General features: G+C 35.3%; 1 long non-coding RNA gene across 3 annotated transcripts in view; it reads right to left on the minus strand.

Moving 5' to 3' along the window:
* Positions 1–23,033, minus strand: part of LOC114144081 (uncharacterized) — a 45,651-nt gene extending 22,618 nt beyond the window's left edge. For 2 of the 3 annotated variants that reach the window (XR_003595401.1, XR_003595402.1), the window contains exons 1-3: positions 22,938–23,033; positions 22,536–22,649; positions 15,792–15,937 (exon numbers count right to left, since the gene is read on the minus strand). This is a non-coding gene — a long non-coding RNA (uncharacterized LOC114144081). The remainder of the gene's footprint in view (positions 1–15,791; positions 15,938–22,535; positions 22,650–22,937) is intronic. The other variant, XR_003595403.1, reaches the window with a different exon arrangement.
* Between the last annotated feature and the right edge of the window lie 681 nt (positions 23,034–23,714).

The raw sequence follows: 23,714 nt of genomic DNA on the forward strand, positions 1-23,714 counted from the left end.
GTATGACTTCAGATTTGTATTCTTGAAATATATTGTGTGCGTTTATCTCAACTAATTTAGTCAAAACATCCCAAATTTACACCTAATTGCCACAGATGCCTAAATACTTGATGTTGATTGGTATTAAACAACAATACAGACCTGTGACTAAACATTTATTGAACAAATTTTGTGGTTTTATTTTATTTTTTTCTAAGCTTGTGTCAAATGAGAGATTTAGAAAGAGATTGGACATAAAGCCATGATTAACACCAGAAGCTTCACTTAAATTTTAAATAAACATAGGGATAATATTGTCCATCTCTTTTACAAGGTAATAACCATCCATCCATTTTCTGTACACCCTTGTCCTTAGTGAGGTCAGGAGGGGTGCCGGTGCCTATCTCCAGCAAACGTTTCGGGCGAGAGCCGGAGTCACCCTGGCCAGGTCGCCAGTCTGCTGCAGACAAGGTAATATTTATGAACTGAAGAAGATCAAGCCTTTTAGGTCATGGCTCAAAAGCTGTGGAAGATCTGGCCTCCACATTTCCTTTCCTTTCCTTTATTTAGTTAACCAGGTAAACCCTGTTAAGATCTAGATCTCATTTTCAAGAGGGACCTGTGCAAAAAATTTGCAATACATAGCAACCTGGTTACAAGATAAAAACAATTAATACATATGCACAAGTATAAAACAATAAAAACAATGACACTGTTTCATAGAATCTTGTTGCCTATTTTTAAGAACTGCTCGAAATAAGTCCAGTGAAATAATTTCCGACATCTTAAGTTCAGACTGCAACTGATTCCACGCTGTGGGGGCCAACACACTGAATATCTGCTTCCCTTTTTCAGTTCGAAAGCATGGGACATGCAGAAGAATAATGTTATTGGAGCGTAGAGAACGAAAACTGACAGTTCTATGTAGGAGAGTGCATAAATATGCTGGCGTTAGACCGAGTAAAGATTTATACATCAGGATCATTAAATGATTGTTTCTCCGTACACTTAAAGGAGGCCATTCAGCTTTTGCGTACAAATCACAATGATGTGTTAGACGTCTACTACCGGTTATAAATCTTAAAGCGCAATGATACACAGTATTTAATGATTGAAGACATTTGGTCGAAGCATTCATATATAAAACATCTCCATAATCCAAAAGTGGCAGGAATGTCGCTGCTACCAATTTTCTTCTAGCTTTGAGTGTAAAACAAGATCCATTTCGATAATAAAACCCAATCTTCATTTTCAATGTCCGTAGTAGATTTGCTATGTGATTTTTAAAAGAGAGTTCATTATCTAGAATAAAACCAAGACATTTATAATTACTGACAAACTCGATTTGTGCTCCTACAGCAGTGGTAAGCAATAGGGAGGTTTCTGGTAGTTTTCTAGCATGTGAGAAAACCATTGCTTTCGTCTTATCCACATTCAAAACCAACTTCAGAGTTTGTAAGCGTGTTTGAACTACATTAAAAGCAGACTGCAAATACTGTATTGCCTGCGATAGTGATGCAGAATAGCAGTATATTATTAAATTGTCTGCATAAAAATGGTAAAAAGCATTTGACAGATTGTCACACAAGTTATTTATATAGAGAATAAAAGCGGACCCTGCATGGACTTTTGATAGCTTACAGACAACTTACTGCCTTAAAAATCACTTAAACATTTTGCTAAAACCTTTCATTATGTCACAGGAAGATAAAGTTGTCACATGCACAAGCACACAGTCTCTATATAGAAGTAGGTATAAGACACTATTTTTTTTAAACAAGGTACTACTGTGACCTTAAAATATTAACATGTTTTAACAGAGTTTTAAGAAAAGTTTTAAAAGGAGTATTCTAATAAAAGTAAAATAGAATATAAGACTGTAGCTTTATTTTATTGGTCATTCACAGTGTACCGAGGGTTCTGAACCAGAAAACAAAAATTATGTACAAGAAATTAATGATCTAGCCAACATTTCAAGCTTTGGCATGTTTTACACATCTTTTAAAGACAAAATTAAAATATTTCTAATGTGAAATTGTGTAATGGTATTGTAACTAATAGCTCCCTCAACTGTAGTCAAGACATTTCACATCAGAGTAAGTTTCTAGACAAGTGTAAATTCTCAGTGGTGGAAGGCAAACGGTCAGAGGGAAACCTTGTTTTCCTTATTTTAACGATTTGAAAGAGCGGGAACCGAAAACATTTATATCCATACAATGTAATATTTGCAGGTATCAAACATCAACACTTTCACAAGAGAGCGCTGGTAAGGCTGTCAGTATTTTCTCAGCCAAACAACTTCCATAGTACTGTGGTACAGCTACAGTGTATGTCATCAGCCAGCTGTATTAATCCAGTGCATGAGCTAAGTTTGCCAAGAGTTGGGCAACTTTTGGATTTTTCCACCTGCAACAGTGTTTAATATGGCAGATTTGTATGCAAAGTCTTTACGTTGTTTGTTTTGAGGTAGAAAAACCCTAATTCAGAGGGCAGGGGGCATGAATACTTTTCTAGGTGCCAGTTTAAGGGGATAGATATGTGAAAAATTAACTGTGACTCAGTGGTTTAGATAAATACGACCAGCTGGATCAGACCTGACAAGGCGAGGCAGTTAGCAGATAACACACAGGCCACCTTACCTGTACTTATTCACACAGGCATGTACATGCAGAATGTGCTTCTGTTCAGAACAGTGTCTGGATAATTTTAATTGATAATGAAATGCATCGATGGAATAACTATTCAGGACATAGATGAATTCTGTCATTATGGAATTATGTACAATGCATCAGTGATGTATCTATTTAGGACAGGAAATAACCTAGGACAAATGCAATGTTGTAATCTTTTTAATGTCAACTGTAATGTATAAAACTGAGGCTGACTGTTAATGCATTGCCTTTTCTTGCCTGGGACTAGTCCTTGTTTTTGAGAATGTACCACCTGCCCCTTGATTATACCAAGACACAGCTGCACTTCAGAAACTTACAATAAATTATCCCTTTGTATGTAAAAGGAAGAGTTAACATTTAATATCCATTAAAGAAGTCTTGCGTCATGGGGATATTATCATCCTCAGTTCATGTTGGTTTAAATAACTAAATCTGGTTTAAATTCTGTATCCATCTAACTCTCTTTTAGCTGTCAACTGCATTGACTTTCTGCAATGTAGGACATCTACATATTATCTTCAGGGGAATTATTACTCAATATAACTTCACACAATCTGTCAAATCAAAACAGTGACTTGCTGAACATAAAAACATAGCCTTGTAATCTCAGTGGCCAGTAAAAAAGTAAAAAGACCAACAAGATCTGATTTAGATAGTAAAACTGTTATACCCGCATTAAGCACAAATAAATTAAAGTTGTCTATCAAACATGTTCTAAATTTGGCTCATTGTCTTCTGTAGGTTTTACAATGAAGCCGAACAAAGGGATTCACAGTACTACTTGTTATTGCCAATATTTGTACCTGTAAAAGTGTTTACTTTTTGAAAAGATGTGAGTGCTAAAGCATTAATAGTACAAGGGTACAATTACTGAGTAGACTAGTTTTACTAAAACGTTGGATGTTGAAGCAGTTCTGACTCAAGACTTTGTTCAAACATATGGTCCATTTAAAGACTTGCAATAAAATATTTAAAATGAGGAAAGGAAGACAAAAAATGCTCCAGACAAGTGAGCGTGGCCACAACTTATTCTGTATGTGTTCTGATTAATAACAAAAGAAGTGTATACAAGGAATTTGACAATGATCAATGAGGTTAAAATAGGAAAAGAAAGTGGTTCTGAAAGAGCAAAGGCACTACATAGTTGTTAAGCACTGTGCACATAAACTGTTAATGTCAGGCGGAGACAGCAGTGATATATGAAAAAGAAAGTAATCGATATAATGGCATGTGCAGTATGTGGGAAAATCACGACAAGTAGTTGTGGGTTATTATTGCTCTTATAAATGCAGTGCACTCTACTACAATAAAAAGTGTTTTCTCAATTAAAACACCTTTAGTCTAGTAATTAGACTTCTGACTAGCATCTGAGAGAAACTACAGACTTTCACTAAAATGTCATTCATTTAAGAATGAAGTTCCAGTAAACTAACCAATGGGTGTTGGTGGAAAGTCAAAGCACTATAAAAAATTAAAGTCAAATTTAGGGTAACCAGTTTTGTTTTATCATCACACACAGACAATGCAGAACATGGGCTACAACTGTTCTTCTGATCAAGCATCTTACCTGGTCTAAAGGAAAAAGAATTGGAATATCAGAAAGAGTAGGATGTTCATAAAGAGATAGAGTCCAATTTCATGGCATCAGATACAACTATGTTGCAAAGTCAAATTTCTATTACGTTGTTTTTTGATGTATAAAGCATTTTCATAAGAACGGAAGGTAACAGTTACTTGACTGTGATAAAAAAAAATGTCACTATCTGCCTGGAAAACACATAATACCCCCTTTTTAAGTATTCCTTCATTTCAAAGACTAGAAACAAACTCAGTGGTTCAGACAAACAGACACATATTTGCTCTCTTCAGCCTCACATTCTCATCGTCAAAGATGAAATATATTGAGTTGGAGGTACAGACAGTCCCACTTGATAAGCGCCTCATCCATGCGGAAAAACATCTTCCACATTCTCATAATGTAGACAAAATGCCATTTACATGATCCATCGCCTCGAGATAATGTCTCCCTTTGTGGGCTTGGAGGTGTCTGTATGTGCATATGTCTGTGACAGTCAAATAGGAAAACGAGTCCTTCCCTTGCCTTTATTGTTCTTTCTGTTAACGTGTGTAAGACTTCTAGGGATAGTATAAAAAAAGTCATAAAAGGTGCATTATTGAAAATATTACACATAGAAAAATGTAAGACTATGCAACACAAAAAGTATATTTTTCCCATTACAAATAATATATTTCTATATATAATGTAAACATAGCGGGCTTTGGGAGAACCGATTTTATACTGTTTGTTTGAAACATGAAGATTTGAACTTTTTATAATGTTTCCAAAAATGTTTTATTTATTAATTTTTACTAACAAGTAATAAAATACAAAAAGAAAATTCTGCCAGTGCGTGGAGACCTCATGTAAATTCACTGGAGATTACATGTATTTATCAAAAACTGTTCTGGGTGGTGCAACATAGTTAGATTGTGACCACTACTCTTTTCTACAAAAGGGTTCAAACATGTCGCATTGCCTTTTGTTAAGGGGAAACAAGTTTCCAGGTGATTCTTTCATTGCATCATGTAGAAAAAAAATACTTTCTATAGAATTAAAAGTATTGAAAATAATTATATCGCTGTGACAGCTTATTTTATATATATATATATATATAATATGTGACCTCTGAACATTGTTGATTAAAACTACATTTCCAGCGGATAGCACACACTTAAGAGTTGTTTCAGAATTCTGAATGAAGCGAGTGCAAAAAAAATAATCATAACTGGAAAAGTTGGCAAAAAGCAACAAGGCTAGGTCTGTGTACCATTATGAACAGATTTGAACTCACATTGAGGAGAACTGAAATAATATCTAATGATTGTTTACACAAAAAGGCACTCATGAAATCCTTGAGTAAAAAATATAGTTTCAACTGTTTACCATCAACACAGATTTGAAACAAATATGTAGTGTGGGTTCATTTATTTTATTCAAAATAGAAGTACATAAATTATTCCAATTCCTATTTAAATGATAAATCCATATTTATTGTAATTATGAGTTATGAGTGGGACATCTTTATAATAACTCTGTGTCTGCTGGTCCTTTTCAAAACAGGAAATGTTTTCTTTCTAGTATCCTGGGGAAAGTTGAAACTTCGGTAGTGTATGGCTGTGTGTGAGGGAGGGACAGTGCTGTCTCATTCTTCACACAACCAGAACAATCTCTGATCACTCTGCCGTGTCATTCAGAAGACTTTACCATTGGAAAAATTGTGAAGGAACAGTTTCAAACCATTGAAACCATTGTAGTATTAACTTTAAATATATATATATTTTTTTAAAAAATCATTTATGACAAATTCAGGTTTAAAGCAGATTCAGAGTGAGACAACAGTTCCAAGAAGAACTTCAGGGTTATCAAGAAACAATCTGATGTGCAATAACAGACCTGACAAACAGGTGTAAAGTTATTTAGAGTTTTAACATGTTCGTATTGGACTTTTTCAGCAACAAAAACAAACATTACAACAACCATTTTATTACTGGTAGCATTCAACTGTGTATTGTCTTTCTGAATGAATTTGAAATGGTTAAACATTTCTGTAAAGACAGAAACTGACCTTCAATATACTTATTCAAAGATAGATTTGAACAGCTGAAACTTTTGACAGTAATGCTGAGAAAGGCTTCATGTTACACTGAAAGGATCTAAATCACCCTTTCATGTCACAGATTAGGCTCTTGAGATTGTCCAAAATACAATGACTATGAAGGGTTACGATTTACAATTTAAAGCTTATAAAAATGTGAAAAGAAATGTTTTTAAGTATTTTTTTTTCCAAGGCTAAGACTCAGTCAATAGAATGTAACCTAGTTGCTACTTTGCTGAACATGTCTCAGTGCACGTCTCTGATCTTGAGTTTGGAATACGTTGGCTCCAGACAGTGATGTTCTAATCTAGAATTTTATGAATTCCACATCTTCTGGAAAGGAAAGCAAGCAGTATTTTTCCTTAAAGCTATCTAATACAGAAAGACCACTGCCTTCAGTGTGTGCTTCTGAGAGCTGAGTCAGGGTGATGAGGTGTGCAAATAAGACAAGAAATACTGAGGAAAATTTGGTTGTGTTTTGGTCACCACAACATCCTTTCATCTTTCATCAACATAGTTTTTTAGATTGCTGACAATTCTCAACTAATCAAGAGGAACAGCAAACCATCCAACAACCTTTGAGAATAACCTCCCTGGGCAGACAGCATCTGTGTGAGCCACAGTTGACGATCTTCTTCGCCAAGACACAAGGCCCAGTGACGTGATGGAAGCTAGAGTAAAAACCTGAGATGTTGCAAAATGTAAACAGAGTCTGACATCCCTATCCTTTGCTATGATAAGGCTGTTCTTCTTCTAGTGAATTCCTATTTTATCTCTTAAACTTTCCCCAAAGTTCAGCCAAATGTTTAGACAATTTGATTTACTGGCACAAATTGGGAGTTTACTTTCTATAACCCATGCAAAGGTTAGACAAATCTGTTAAATGGGCCGATCTCGAGGTTACACTAAGAGAGGAGGATAACAAACATTTAGAAAATAACACGAGAGAAAGAGCCATCGGGTACTGTTAGCAGAAAATGTATTGAATTGCTTTAAAATAAATAAAAGTATTTATTTACATATCTGTGGTCTGTGTTAAAATACTAGAATTGATGGGGGACCTTGAAGGCCTGAGGGCCTTCTGGAGCTGCTGTTTTAATTTGAATTAAATTTGATATTCATTTTAATTGCATTTTTTTGATTTCTTGTTTTTAAGACTCTATAGTTGTGGGTTTAAATAGCCTTTCACGGGCGATCTCTTCCCGTAAAATATAATTACCCAGTAATATTTTTACATTCCCTGTTAACTTGATGTCTTTTAGTACAAAAACCTGGTGGACTGCCTTGGCACCCTGACCACCGGTTTTAGCAAGTTTCTGAGTCAGTGTCTGAATGTGTGCATAACTCTAGAGTCCTTGGACTTGATGAAACACTACACAAATACAGGCCATTTACCATTTATCTAGTTACTGAATCTTTTATGACCAGATGTGATGCAGTTTATCATTGACGTCTTAAAATTAAAATTCTGTAAATAAAGATATTTCAATAACATAAAATCCCCTCTCATTCCTTCCAGTGTGTCCAATTTAGGCTTCCTAAAGGGAGAATTTGCCCTTGAGAGTAATATTTTGGTTAAGACTTTAATTCTGCTTCTCATGCATCATGTTGTAAGCTTTAGTAGTGAAACATTTATCAATTGCTCTCCACTCAACTACCCTTACTTTTGTTGCATTTTGAACAATTATTGGGGGGGGGCTAGCTCAAACTGGAAGAACATTTTTTATTGTTTTTAATGTTAACATGGTTACCAGAAGAAAAATTATATCTAGGTGTAAACGGCATGTTTTGTGAGACCTGTTTTCCATTTAAATGAGTAAATGGACCACCACTTATTTATTTTCCCTGTTCTACTATATACCAAGTAGACCCCCAACCTAAAGAACATATGGACCCATCACATATATTTACCATTACACTGTTAAATTCCTGTAATGGGAGGGGATGGGTCAACTTTTTCCCCGTAATGCAAAAGGGAAATCCATACTGTACAGGCCTCTAAAATACTTAAGTATACTGAAGCTTTTGTTTTAAAATAATGACTCCCATCTAAAAAGATTACAATGAATCATAGCCAGCCCAGCACTTCATAAAGCATAAACTACATTGTAATCCTTTTAGTCAATTTATTTTGGAGCCAAACTACCAGAAAAATGGTCATTAATATTCACCAAGAGCCAATCTTAACATTGTATTATATCAAAAAATAAATAAATAAAATTTTAAAAATCAGTCAAGATACTCTTAATCAGCCTTGTTCCTCATTAGTAATAACTGCATGGTCCAATGTTGCAATCTTCTTGCCATTTCTTGAGAATATTTAAATATGAAACAAAACTTAATTTTTTCAACAGCAAGAAAGTGATAAATACATTAACTGTTTATTGTATTAAAGTATTTGTAAAAAAAAATAATAATAAACTGCATTAAAGAACATATTTTTGTTTGGAAATAAAGACTGACTCAATTTATATGCAGCAAGCAGATGAACTGAAATACATTTCAGTTATTCTGGCTTAAAATGCAAATAATGATAGGTCTCATTTTGAGCAAATGTTCAATTAGAAGCTTTTCACACTTATTTTTAGCCTGGCAGGTGTTGTTCTTGGCTCTGTTGCTTGGAAATATGTTCAACAACCCTTCATAGGGAAGGTTCTTGGAGGGCTGACCTAAAATGAGCACACATCCCATTCAGGTTGGAAATATTAAACTGAAATAAAGATTTTATTCAAAGGAATTCAGTGAAGTGGCTTGGCCTGTGAAATTAGAAGCTGAATTAATAAATCATTTACTAACTAAACTTTGTAAAGACAAAAGAACCCATTTAGTTGTGTTATTAGATAAAATAAATTAAACTGTTGGAAATTTTAGCTTTTAGCCTGAGCTTGAACAATGTAGTTCAGAAACTCAAAAGATTTTATGTGAATACATCTAAAAAAATTGTATAATTATATTGTCTTATTATGAATACAGCAATTGTGCCACTCAAGTAGCACAGTTAATTTCACTGACCATGTTGGAGGCCAAATTAATGACTTGGTATAATATACTTTGAGAGGGCTTAAAAACAAGATTAGATTTTTAATGCTATCAATGTAAATATATTAATACTGAAAATATTGAAAAGGTTTTTCTACCTCCCAATCTGGTGTTTTAACTATGTAGAGGGGTCTTGTGTTTGCTGTGGACAAAACTCCCCTTTCCAACTATCCACTACTGTTATAATTGCCATCAGTTTGTTTTTTTACTAGTTCAACAATTTTTCTACACCACAGCATCCCTAATATTTATTTGTTTCATTTTTGAAATTTTAGCCTATTTTTATCTTTATACACTATAATTACTAGCATTTAACATTTCAGGGTTTTTCAGTTGATCAGCAAGCCAAGTGTGCCTGACCCATGCAAACCAAATAAACTGCTGTTTATTATAAATGAATGAAGTCTTCTCTTTAACGTATTGCTCAGCAGCTTTACACAATTCTCTGTAAACCATGTCCTTCACTCTTGTTAAAGGGTTAGCCTTTTTCTCCACTCTGCCCGAGAGAAACGCTTTTGCACATGTCGGTTGGGTTAAATTTGGTGCCAGACCAAGGGGAAAAGTCTTTGGTCCTGGCCTTTGCTTCTATACCAGGCAGGTGTGAAAAGGTGTCTCAGGCTGATCGCACATGTTTGCCTGTGCTGTTCTACTGTGAGAAATACCTGACAGATGACTGCTGCACATGCACCTGCCATGTGCAACGCAGATCTGGAAAAGCAAAGTAAAAAGAATGCATTGTAATTTGATAGGCAGGTGTGATGCTATCTATAATTAGACTGGTTTCTGGTTTCTGGTTGACTTATTTCCCTTTAATATTATGTATTGCATTCTTTAGGTTGCCAAAAACATGGAGGTTTTGGCCCCCTGTCACCAAAGACCTTATTCTGGATATTCACCTTTTTGATTTTTATTTCATCTATTTCATCTCTCCTCCCGTCTTTCCCATTTTCCGCCGCACAAAAGAAAGTGTACGGCTTATGTAACTACCATTTTGAGAGGGCACATTGGGAACAAAAGAAATGACAATCATCAGACAGTGATTATCTTCACAGCTACTCTTCCACAGGATAAAGCTAATACATAATGCAAGCCTCTCATTTAACCAGCCATCAGTGGTCCTCTCATCCATTATAACCACAGCCCGATATGTATTTCTCAACTAAAAGGTGATCGAAAGCATGATGGGATTGAGACAGTCTGAAATGAATGCAACTTTGACCCACATCTCCAACCATTCTCCTAAATTAGAAATCCATACTTCATTTCTTGGGCAAGAACCTCAGTTTCTGAGAGGCTGATGGCTGATACTCCTTGATAGGCACTCAGTCTGTGTTCAGGCCAACTGGTGCTCTTTATGCCACCAGACTAACTGGTGAAAAAAAGTCAGAATAATAGAAGAAAGGATGAGAGAAGGGTGGGCTGACCTTTAGATAATCATCTCTGAGCTGGGTTAAGGATGCACATCTTTTTCTTTTCTATTTTTGCAGAAGAATTGTGTTTGACTTCCATATCTGAAGGGATTAGACCTTAAACCTAAATGCCCTAAGGTAAAAATCCCCAAAGTTTAGTTTATGAAAGGGAATATGTCTTAGTTCGATTTGGTTGTTGAAGATTGATAGTGGCTGATTTGAAACTTGAAAAAGAAAGTGATGCGAGTATACAATGAAATCCCATGCATATTTAAGACCTCACAATGCGGTAGTAAAAATAACTATTAGGTGCAACATGTTTATCAAAAAACATAGAACATCTTAATTGGGTGTATACATGCAAAAGATGAGTTATGTCTGGGAAATAGAATGGCAGGATAAGCTTTGAACACATGATGAAAAGCACCTGCAAGAACCAGCAGCAAAAGAGCAGGAAAATCCATGAGAATGGCTGAAATCTTTCATGTTTTGGAAAGCAACGCTGCTCCTTTAGTCTTAATTGATAGTTAATAAATTAATTTCTCTTTGCTCAGGTACTGCATAAGAATAATCAAATAATGAGCAAAAGCAAAAACCCCTGCAAACTTGTTATAAAACATACTGATGGCAGAACTTATGGGTGTATTTCTAAATTTTAGAATTTTCCAGTAAGAACCTTTAGTCAGATCACAACAAATCTGACTAATGAGTCAAAGGAATAATCAGAAGTGTTTTCCTCGATCCAAGGACAACTTGTGTAGAGCTTGGGAAAGCTCTTGAATTAGCAAATTAAGTTTTTTTCATGACAACAATGAGTAACAGATTTAAACACATTTGTTCACCACTCAAGTATCCACAGCTGAAAAAACAAAACAAAAGAAAAACATCAAGAATAAGCAACATATTTGAGTTTCTCCATAAATAAGAAAAATAAAAAGAGGACATCTAGAAGTTGTCATTGTGAAGCTTTTCTGCTAAATAAAAAAAATCATTTCATTATGTGTGTTCAATTTCTATTACTCTTGCCTCCACACTTTGTTTCATATAACTGACTGAGTCTTTATTTATTTATCTATGACTGAGAATACCACTCCAATTGTTTTTATGTTCTAGAAACATGATGTGAAATAAAAAAAATGCTACTTAGAAGCCTCATTTCTAAGTAGCATATTGAATTAACTACTTAGAAGCCTCACTTCAGTATCATTAATACTACAGTGAACCCTCGCTATAACGCGATTCACCTTTCACGGCCTCACAGCTTCGCAGAGTTTTTCGTGCAGTTTTCTTTTTCACAGTGCATTGTGTTCTGCGTCCTGATTGGCTGAACAGTCTCCGCGCTTCTTCTCTACCTGTGTGTCAATAACGTTACGGTATTTAAATATACGGCTTGGAAAATGCTGGCAAATATTTTTGCAAAGAAGAAAAAATAGCGACAACAACTACCGATAACTATGTTCTTCTCTCGAAAAAACACACCTGCACCACAGGCTTCAGAAGAAAAAGACACCAGAGAGGAGTCAGGCCGCAGCATCACAGTCAGAGGAACAGTGAAATACGCGAGTCACAATTTGTCCTATTGTATTTCATATTGATGATTACAATGATTATTTTACTGTAGTTATTTGTAAGAAAGCGTTCTACTTGTTAAAAAAAATGCTTAGGCCTGAAAACAGGCTTTGTTCTTTGGTTTCAATGTAGAGTATTTAAAATTATGCTTTATAATAATTGTAATAAAAATAAAGGTAACTACTTCACAGATTTCACCTATCATGGGTTCTTTTCGGAACGCAGCCCCCGCGAAAAACGAGGTTCACTGTATATGCACTGAGAAACATGTTGTGCCTCTTTATTTACTCTGCTGTATAGTTTTGTAAATATAGTTGCTTTCACTCAGCAAAATCAATTTATGTTTGGCTCAATGGTTACATTCAAATGTTAACATGTAAATGACGATTCATCATGTGTCTGCAACTACCTTAAAAATTGTCCATAACTGTAATTAGCTCAAAATTTTAAATTATAATTTCTTTTTCCCTTTTCTCTGAGAAAAAACAGATTCCTTTAAATAAGACCATTTGGTTCTTAAAAACTGAAGACTTGGAAATAATTATTTTCAATTAAAAACGGGACTGTGGCTTAAAGCTGAAAGACCTTTTTTATTTTAGAGAAAAACAAACTATTTGGCTGTCAGCTTTAGTTTTCTAATTAGTTTTCAAACCAAGATTTTGACATAAAAATATTTAGAAACCTAATTAAATACTGTATTTTTCTCTGCTTTGCTAAAGAAAGAATTTTAACCAATAGAACAAATTAAACATGTGGTTTTAAATTAACTCATTAAAAACGTTTTGTTAATTTATTTAATCTTTCCATTTAAAAATAGAGAATAACCTTGTTTATGGATGATAACACATTCTTTACTTGATTTTTATTATTATTATTATTATTATTATTATTATTGTTTAAAGGCTTTGACATCATTGAGCTTAATGATGGGAAGTTTTGTATTGTTTTAATAGATTATCACCATATTAAATGAAAGATGTGCAACCTGAAATGTGGTCATTAACCATTTAGTCCTTTAGTGATAGGCAGCATATGATTACAAAAAAATTAATTATATTTGTATGTTTTTGTGGAGTTTGTTTGTCGGTTTATTACTTCTGAGTCTCTAAATCCTCTGAAGGCGCCTTCCACCACTGAATTTTCAAGATTTAAAGAAAGCTTTAAATGTAATAAAAGATACAATATGTTTGAGGCACTAAAGCCAATATCAGCTCAAAGCCATGACCCTAGTACTTTCCTAGTCTGGGCTTTAAAAAGTATAATTTGTCTGATTTGAGGGGGATTTTTAGCAGACGTCCTAACTCAGTAAAACAAAAGCCTGCCCATCTTCATCTTCCCTCAACCTCAAATCTTGCTAGACTAATTTTACCTTGGGAAAAAAAAAATCTAAACTGTGTTGCTCTTGACCTGCTTTGCTACTAACAAAGAATTATTTTAAGCTGATATTCACACACACACAAAAAAATTGCATATTGTTCTCAGTGAAGTATTTCAGTCAGTGGTATATGTTAGTTTGACTGGCTTACTACACATGCTAATATAATTCTCACAATAAATTCATGCTGACTCTCGTTATTTCTTGTAAGAAAATCCATAACAACTGTGGAAAAATCCATTCCTGGATTGATGAGTCCATGCATTGTGATTCTCATGTGCCTCTATAAAGTGGTCCTAATGCCAAAAATTATAAAGTATTAAAAAAGCTATTTTTAGTTTCACAAAAAATAAATACATTTTAACGAATCACAAAATGTGTCATAAAGAATTTCTCTGCCCAGTGTAGAATTCTCCAGTTCAGATTTAATCAAAGTGTTTCAGATTTTAAACAGGATCAAATGCAGTGAAGACAAAAGGCAAAAAAAGAGCAAGATCTTTAGCATCAATAGGAGGCTCTGAAGCAGGTGCTAACTCCAGGAGATAACGAGTAGTCGGTTTCTTTACCTCTGTGGGTACCCAAAATGACGCCGAATAAAAGGCTTCAGGTGATGAAGACATCTATGCTTTAGTAACTGGGTTTTTGTCAGCAACAACAAGAACTCTTGCTTACTTTACAATAAAAAAAACATATGTATCCCAATTAAAGGTTGTTTCATTTAAGCTTCAAATCATACATCAAAATTTGTCACGTCAGGAAAGGGTCGAATACGCGTATAAAATTAAGAAATTGACCTGATTGGAAAGATGCTGAACTACAGTCAATAAGACACAAATATAGCCCCTATGTTTAATTTTCAAAGGACTTGTTATAATTTTGATATATGATGTAACTTGAGATCAATATTCTTTGACAAATGACACCAAATATTAAACAACTTTGGTTAAATATTCTTCTAATTTTACTTCACATTCAAAAGTGATAGTTAATAGTTAATTCAACCCTTTGAATCAACTATTTGATCTTATCATTGCCTCAATGATATCAACCTCGATATCCATCTGTAATCTACAAATTATATGAGGTTCAAGAGTTTTTGTCAGACTGTAGGCTAATAATGAAACATGTGTCATATGTCAGCTCATATGCATTCTTCACTTCACCGGTTTGACTAGGATTTAATTAGCCATCTCTTAAGTAGGTATGTTGACTAATATGAATTTGGTTTGTATTCAAAACAGAAGGCCATGGCTACATCCTGCAGGGAGAAGGTAGCAAGCACTGATATGTGAAAAACCTGATATGCACTTCAAACAGAAGAAGTGTTCTAAAAGAATACATTTTTGAGAAATTAGAGTTTTATATTCTAAGCCTTACACACAGCCGGCTAGCCTTCATTTAGTGAGTTGCTGACAATAAGGTCATAGTATTGCAATGTATAATCATCATAATTTAGTCATAGTCACAATTTAATTGATTTTAACATTTATGGACTTGTATTTTGTAACTCTAGTATGTAGCATTTAGTAAGTATGTTTTAACACAATAAAACAAGTTTGACTTGTCTTAAGAAAAAGAAAATGAGAACTACCAACCATTTAATAGTTCATTCAGAAACAATTTATATCCAACACTGCTTGATGTTTAATAAACACATTTTTGATATTGATTTTTTAAGCATAGAGAGTAAATGTGTCAGACCCTTGTGAACGAAAGCAGAAAACATGAGTCAAAAGGCCAGAGGATCTGTTGAAGCTGAACACAGAGAAGCTTTCAAAATTGATTTACTTTAATATCCCTAATGAAGTGTTATGAAAACAAAACGGCTTACGGTGCCTCCGTTTTGTTAACCTGACATGCCATATGGTTCATTCAAACAAACCATCTGGATTTTTATTTTTATTTTGTACAAAAAAAACAACACTTGGAAAAGAAAATAGACTGGCAATCTTAAGCCATAAACAATATTCTCAGATAATCTAAACTATACTCTTGACAAATTTTAAACTTGTCAAGAGAATAGAATTCTGAATAAATCAAACAACTGAATCAGTTTATGACAAAATTGAAAACAAGATATAGAACTACTTACTGGCTTGAATTGTCCATCCAGCCATCAATTTTCTGTACACCCTAGTCCCTAGTGGGGTCGGGAGGGGTGCTGGTGCCTATCTCCAGCGAACGTTTCGGGCAAGAGGCGGGGTACACCCTGGACAGGTCGCCAGTCTGTCACAGTGGCTTGAATTGTGAGAAAGATTTATTAAATGTTATTTAATTCCTTCTTGATATAAAACAAAACATCTACTTTTCATTTGAAACTTCTGCTACACAGACAGAGTATCTCTGTAGTAGCCACAGGTCCACCGGCATTTGAAGTTCCTCACACTCTGCAATTACCAGACAATAACTCGGGTAAGAAAAATCTAAGAAAATCTTTGTTTATGAATAGGTTTGTCTCACAGCCAGTCTGGCAGATTGACACCTAAGTTTTTAACTTTTATTATTAAAGATGGCTTATTAGAAAAACTGAGCAATTTATAAAAAGCCCAGTAAATTTTCTACAAGTGTGACTGCAGCTTCAACCTACGACTGATCAGTGCTTCCACTGATGTCTTTTTTTCAATAACCTTCCTCTCCCTCTTTTTAAAGTTCAGTTCTAATAATAGGACCTCTAACACAACACTGTATTCAATATTGGAGTATCTCTGTCAGACCCCTCTGATCCAGTTCTGCTGCAGCAATAAACCATACAGTGTGGCACATTTCATCGTACTGTGTAATACAAGTTATGAAAATTTTATACTGCGTTTACACAGTAACACCTGTTAAAGTCCTGTAAAAAATTTAAGATAGCACTTTGTGCGCTAGGCTTTATATACACCCTCCCAGCCTCCCCAGATTGAAACTCTATGTTTGCTATGTCCTGTAGAGTGTGAGGCAGCTCACATGTGCAGTGGTACAGCTTGAGAAACTTTATCTTTGGTGTCAAAACCCGAGACTTCTTTTCCAACTCTAGTTGAGTGAAAGAGAACTATTCAAATGTCTAACAATAATAATTATGACGACAGGAATAACTAAGATCTCAAAAAGAACCATGATAAACCAATTTTATCTTCCAAAATTGAAGACATGCCAGACTCCAGTAATTCTCATTGCATTGGTCATTTCAACATTCTTGCCCAACTTACCTAGACCTGATAACATGCTAGACCTTTATCTTGTTGATTGTTGTTATACACTAGGTATGTGACCATTATATTTAACAGGCAGAATGGACTGATATAGTTAAAATATACTCTATTGCTCAAATACAAAAAAAAAGAACTCAGATGAGAACTAAAGTGCATAGATTGCAATATATAGCTGTACTTATCTGGCTAACAACGAACAATGAACTGTCTCTGAGACCTGTTAGTTTGTCTTAAAGGAGCCCTCCTATCTGACCCTTATTATTTTTATTAATTGCATGCACGTATAAACTTACACAAAGCCTGATGTATATTTAACAATTTCACTTATTGATAAATGGGACGTTGCTCTATCAGCACATAATTTAGCTTAAAGAGTAAAACTGGCACAAATACTTTATTACCTAAAATACAAATAAACAACTTATTCAACGCAAAATACTCTATAAAACACACTATACGCCATAAATGAAGTGCCAAATGGATTTTTCACAAAGTAACACGTCCAAAGTGTGTGGGAAATTTACCCATTAACTACAAGTTCTCTGGCACTTCTCACCTTTTGGTGACTTTTATCTGAGACTAAATGAAGACCTTTCAGCAGAGTTATTAGAAAATATTTCCATGAATAGAATGCCTATTATTAAGAAAAAAGAAGAAAAGAAATTTGAGTTAATCTGGTCTGTAGAGGATATGGGCTCTGATACCTTGGCAATGGGAGGCAAGGCTTATGGGGGTCTCCCTCTGTCCTTTGGTGGATTGGGCATGTAGGTGCATCCTGGGATGGTGGGAGGTCTGACATGGAGGGACTGGTGGTGAAACAGTATTTTGGGTTGTGGGGTGAGAAGCTGGGGGCACCTGCTGGGAACCTATTGGTTGCTGGAAAGGGCTGAGCTGGGGGGTTCCTGGTTACTGGAGTTGGGTGGTGGGCGACCGTTCCTGGCCGCCATGGTCACAATGTTCTGGGCTTGGCCTGCCCTACACAAGAGGTCAGTGAAACTGGACTAATGTTGAACACCCAAAGGGATGCATTTGATACTGTCAGGTACAATTTGGTGCTAGTACAGGGTGTGCCAGGAGCATGTCATCCTGTCTCTCCCTGTACCCCTTTGGCCTTGGGACTACTGCTCCTATACCATCCAAGTGTATGGCCACTCTATGGGGCTCTCTACTGTCCATCTGCCTGGGGCTGCTGGAGCCTTTAGGAGTCAAGGCTACCTGCCATATCTCAAGAAGTAGTGTAAAGATATCAGGTCACTGCAATATCTTGACAATATCTATGTTTTTCTATTTTGGAGATTCTACTACAAAGTTACAACAGTGATTGTTCTTTCACGTAATCCAATTTCGGTGAAGATTCAGTTGTCGGACAGATGGTCTGATATTAGGCACCGGCACAGAGACCAGACATTTGGATTCTTTGCTTATACAGAGGAGCTCATGGCTAACCTAATGACTCCAACATGCCAAGAAATAGTAAAAATCAATACCAATCAACTACAGTTGGTAACAGAGGTCTTCTGATAGGCTATATTTGATTTCTTTTTTTTTTTTTAAATCAAATGGAGTAATGTATCTTACTAAAGTCCACTGTTCCAGAAGCCCTACTGTTACTTTTAAGGTAATTTTAGAAACCTGAACCACACTGACATCTCATTAAAACCAAAATATTTACTTCTGTCAACCATTCCAAACATGCTGCACATGCTCACTAAGGACTTTAGAGTGTGATGTTTTTCAAATTGCTTAAAATTAAACTTATAATATTCCATTACTTGATATGGCTGCTTTTAGTAACTTCACAGAAATCATTGCAAAGCTGGTTATTTATTCAGCATAACACGTGGTCCAGAGCCCACAAGATGAATACCACATAAACTATGCAGAGTTGAATCTGAGAGCAGTGAACATAATTTGCATGTAAATCTCTGCCTCACTATCTCCTCCTTGCGATCTATCCACTTAAATAAGTCATATACAGGTACATCTAATCCCCTATCTTTTGATTGTTTTTTTATCCATTGTTCATTTTTTTGTTGTTGTTCAGAATGTTATAGACCGTCAGATTTAAGACACATAAATCTCTTCTTGGTATTATCGATAATGATTTATAATTGTGAAATTCCTTTATTGTTCTCAGTATAAATGCACTATGTCCAACAAGGAACCCAGTAAAAGTGATGCACATACTCCGAAGACATCACAAGACTTAGTGTTATACAAATTCCCCCAATTTCTTAAGTTTAACCACACACAACATGTATTTTTCAAAATGTTAGTATACACAGCAAGAAAGGAAACAGATTTAAGTATTTCAATGAATACTCAGTATAGTCGGGAAGGATCTATTAATTGTCATTCTTTCATTCGTCAATTATCTTTTGCGTATCTGGTAGCAAATCTAGGATAGAAACCCAAACATCTCTCTCCCTCTCTCTTGTTCTTGGGGATCCCAAGGCATCCCTTCTCCTGGCCAGAAGGGACGCATAGTTCCTTCAGCTGGCCCTGAGGTGTCCTCATAGTCGGCCGCGAATGGAAAACCACCAAAGGGATGTTTTCGGGAGTCATCCTGACATGCTTGATTTACCTCAGTTGATCACTTTTGATGTGGAGGACCAGAATCCTAAGATGTTAGACCTCTTTACCCAATCTCTAAGGCTGAGTCCAACCATTCTACAGAGGAAACTAACTTATGCCACTTGGATAACTAATAAGCTGCTGCATTGTCCGTAGAATCAAACTCCAACACAGAAACGTGCAATGGAAATGAATAAACAAGAAACATTAAATTATTACTCCTCTGTATTATTAGATTTGAAATTCTGAATATTTTTTTCCTCCAATAAACATGAAATGTTCAATGGATCTTAGATGCTCCTAGAATTCACTTACTTTCACATCTTTTTTTAATTGTTTCATTTGGAATTATTTGAGTCACATTTTCTGCTCTCATTTTTGAGAGACAAGAAAAATAAATTTCATCATAATATTCAGTCTTTGAGTGTTCCCAATTCAAAAATAATTCATTCCTGTAATATCATTCATCTCAATTTGCCCTACACAAGAGGTCAGTGAAACTGGACTAATGTTGAACACCCAATGGGATGCATTTGATACTGTCAGGGACAATTTGGGCTAGTACAGGGTGTGCCAGGAACATGTCATCCTGATTTAGGTGTCCTGTAATGGGGTACCAGCATCAGTATTGGCTGTGACTGAATCTGGCTGTACAATGCTGAGATTACCATCATGCACACACACACATGCACAATTGCAGAGACACAAACAGTTGATATGGGCATGCATCTACATAAAAAAAACCTCTAATTGTGAGCATGAGAAACAGAAATATAATCTGATAAATATGCACATGAACAAAGTCCATGACTTCACACACATGTGCACGCATGCAAGCACATGTGTGTGGACACCCTGTCTAATTCGATCAAGCTATTGACTTACAGGGACTTTGTGAGATAAAAAAAGAAAAGAACAGTGGGAGAGGTGCCCTAACATTTTACAACATTACAGTGAAACCTTTGTTCTCCAAAGGAATCAGTGGAACGTGAAAAAATTTAGTACATCACACAAAAATATAGCTAAGAGATGGCTCATCTGTTTTTAAGGCGAGCGAGTGCCACTGTGAACTGCCACAGTTTCATTTTATGGCATTCCTATAATAATTGTAAATTAACATAGATTCTACCTGACTAGAGCTAAGTGCTCACACATTGTGATGCTAACACAAACATGCAAAGATTAGTGCCAGCTTCTTTTGTCAATGTAATTTTTCCTAGTTAACCATATTCTTTGAATGGGCTCCCTTTTCAATTTACAGAATCTTGTGTATTCAGGGTTTCCCTCAGTGTAGTATTACCCTGGCGGGCCACCAGGCTTTATTTATGCCTCCACCAGGCTTAGCATTGTTAATTTATTTTATGTATTTATTTATTTTTTTAATGATTGCCTTTTTTTAAAGACATTATAGTTGGTGTTTAGGTATTAATCTTCCAGTCTTCTAATTGATATTTTCAAATTTCCTGTCAACTTTAAACATTTTTTAACTCAAATACATGGCGGGCAACTGGATGAGCACCGGGATTAGCAAGTTTTCTGGGGGGAACCCTGTGTATTCATATCCCTACATATTTTTCACATGTGTAACTTTCAAAAACAATTGGCAAATAGAAATATTTCCAATATTTATAAAACCATATTTTGCTGCAATCACATCCGAAGGTCTTTCGTGGTATCTTGACCAGCTTTGTACCTACAGTAGATTACCTGATTATTCCCCCTCCCCATTCATCTTTCCAAACTAGCTGAAGCTTAGCCAAAGCCAAAGATGATGGAGTGCATCTTTGGCTAAAAATTCTTAGTTATATATTTAGGCTATTATTTAGTAGTTGGGTCTGAACTTTGACTATCTCATTTTAAAATATCGACATGATTTGATCTGAACTATTCAATTGTATCTTTGACATTATGGGTTAGGTCAATGTCCTGCACGAGTGTCAAGTCTTTTGCAGCCTCTAAAGGGTTTTCTTCTGTTAATCTTGTATTCAGCTCTGTCTATTTTAGCTTCTTGGATTTTCCAATGAATTCTGACCAGTTTCCCTGTTCCGTTAGAAGAAAAGCATCTTCATGCTGCCAGTAAGTTTTGTGGTGGGGATGGTTCAAGGTGGTATGGAGTCTTAGTTTCTCTCTATACACAGCATTTGTATGTCAATCAAAACAAAGATTGTATCTTGTGAGAGAACATTCTTCCATGTTTTGTGTTTTCCATTTGTGGCAAACCTCTTACACTTCCTTCCAACAACAACTTTCTTCTTTTGTTGTCATTATCATAATATCACCACAAACCATTATGATTTAATTAGAAGTCTGTATTGTCCACCCCTCTAAAAAACTATTTATCCATGTCTCACTTTTTGAAAAAAGTGACTTTTACCTCAAGGTGTCTTTAGATACATTCTTAGAATTTCTGGTTGCACATATTTTTGTATGTGTCGTTTCTGCTTTGATTGATAGAAATGCACTATTTTTCTTTTTTAATCAGAGTCTTCAGGTAAAAGACATAGCACATGTCTGGTTTCACACTGGGCTGTAGACATGGCAGTACCTCCATTATTAGTTCCTAATGAACTCCTTTGGGTTTGTATGTGCATACAAAGTGTTTGTGTGTGAATGTGACAGAAAGTGAGGTGGGAATCACTACAGACATTATTTCATGAATTTCATTAGTTAGGCGAAAATAATTTCCCTGCCAGCTAGGATTGTAATTCATCTATTATTGTTAATCCAAATTTAATATGTTGAAAATTACTACAGGGACAATATACTGGGGAATTGTGCTTCTGCAGTGAGTAAAAGTATCTTCCTGCTCTTGAAGTTTTGTGATTTTTTTTTTTTAAATGAAAAAAGCTTGTTTCCATTTCTTTCCTACTGAAATATATCATGTCTTCCCTGTTCATATTGCACATTATCACAATTATTTTCTGCAGGCTTAGGAAATTGTGATCATCACAGATTATTCAGTAATGTATATTCTTGCTTTGAAGAATGGGAATATTGTACACCGTTTGATTTCACTGTTTAGTTTAATGGCCATTTCACCCTATGAGCAAATAAGCAAAGCAAAGCGGTACCTGGTTTAGCAGTTCAGTATCCAGTCTCAGGTTCCAGTTCAGGTGAAGAGGAAAAACCAAACGGTGTCCTAAGATGGCGATGCGATCATTCCTCTCCTGGCTCAAGGTTACATTCTAATGAGAAATATCCAGGTGCAGGAAAAGGGAAACACCAAATAATCCAAAGTCACTCTTCAGACTATTACCGCTTAATTTAGAACTAGTCTCCATATCCAGGCCGGAATGCTGAAGATGCAGCCCCTTTAAAAGCTGAACCAGTTAAACTAGGCTTCCTGTGCAACATCCACTTAGCTAGCGAATGCTAACAGTTCAGTGCTAAAGCGCCTCAAAATGCAAAACAATATATAAAACTACAGGACAAACTTGGAATTGAAACTGTCCAAAATAGTCCAGGAAACTTACTGTATTTAATCACTCACAGCTGTGCCATTGTCTCCTGCGTAAGTCTTTCTCGGTCGCTTTATTCAAACTTCGCCGCCATTTCTTCTTCTTTTCTATTATGGGGGATCTCAAGCAACTTCAAGGTGCATACCGCCACCTACTGTAAATGAGTGTATAGAACATTAACCCACTATATATATATTTTTTTTCATTTTGTAATATAAATAAAAAATGCTTTCCTTAATGTATAAATATCTTCTGTGTTTTCTTAATTTCTCAATAAGCATTTAGACTCAATTTCTGCCTGTCCTTCTTACTATTTTCCTCAATCTTTCCCTTTCATGCTTATATATTTTACAATTTATCATGTTCTAAATTTTCTTTCCCTCCACGACCTTCACATTTATCATTATTTTTCCTCCCAATTAAACATAAAAATCAAAGTGCAATGTATGTGATTGAATCCGAATGTGAGTCTATAGAGCCTACTCTGATTCTGCTCTGCTTTAATATTTTCTTGGTATAAATTTCATCTTTTTATCCTGAGATGCGCCGAATAACATTTGTTATGAATTTTAAATAGGCTGAATTGTTTTAATTTCATAACAGTGAAATGTGGTAGATGGAAATAACTGTTTAAAGTTTCTGTTTTATATATTTAATAAGTTAATTTTAGTGAGCCCTGTAGCCATAGATCAGTTAGACAAGTAGGTTCCAAAAGTCCATGTTTATTAATTAGGAAATACAAGTATGACTGCCACTTCTGTCTGTCTAAACACTGGCTTACAAGCACTTAAG

This window comes from Xiphophorus couchianus, chromosome 5 (assembly GCF_001444195.1).
Source record: "Xiphophorus couchianus chromosome 5, X_couchianus-1.0, whole genome shotgun sequence".
In the NCBI taxonomy this organism is placed as follows: Eukaryota; Metazoa; Chordata; class Actinopteri; order Cyprinodontiformes; family Poeciliidae; genus Xiphophorus; species Xiphophorus couchianus.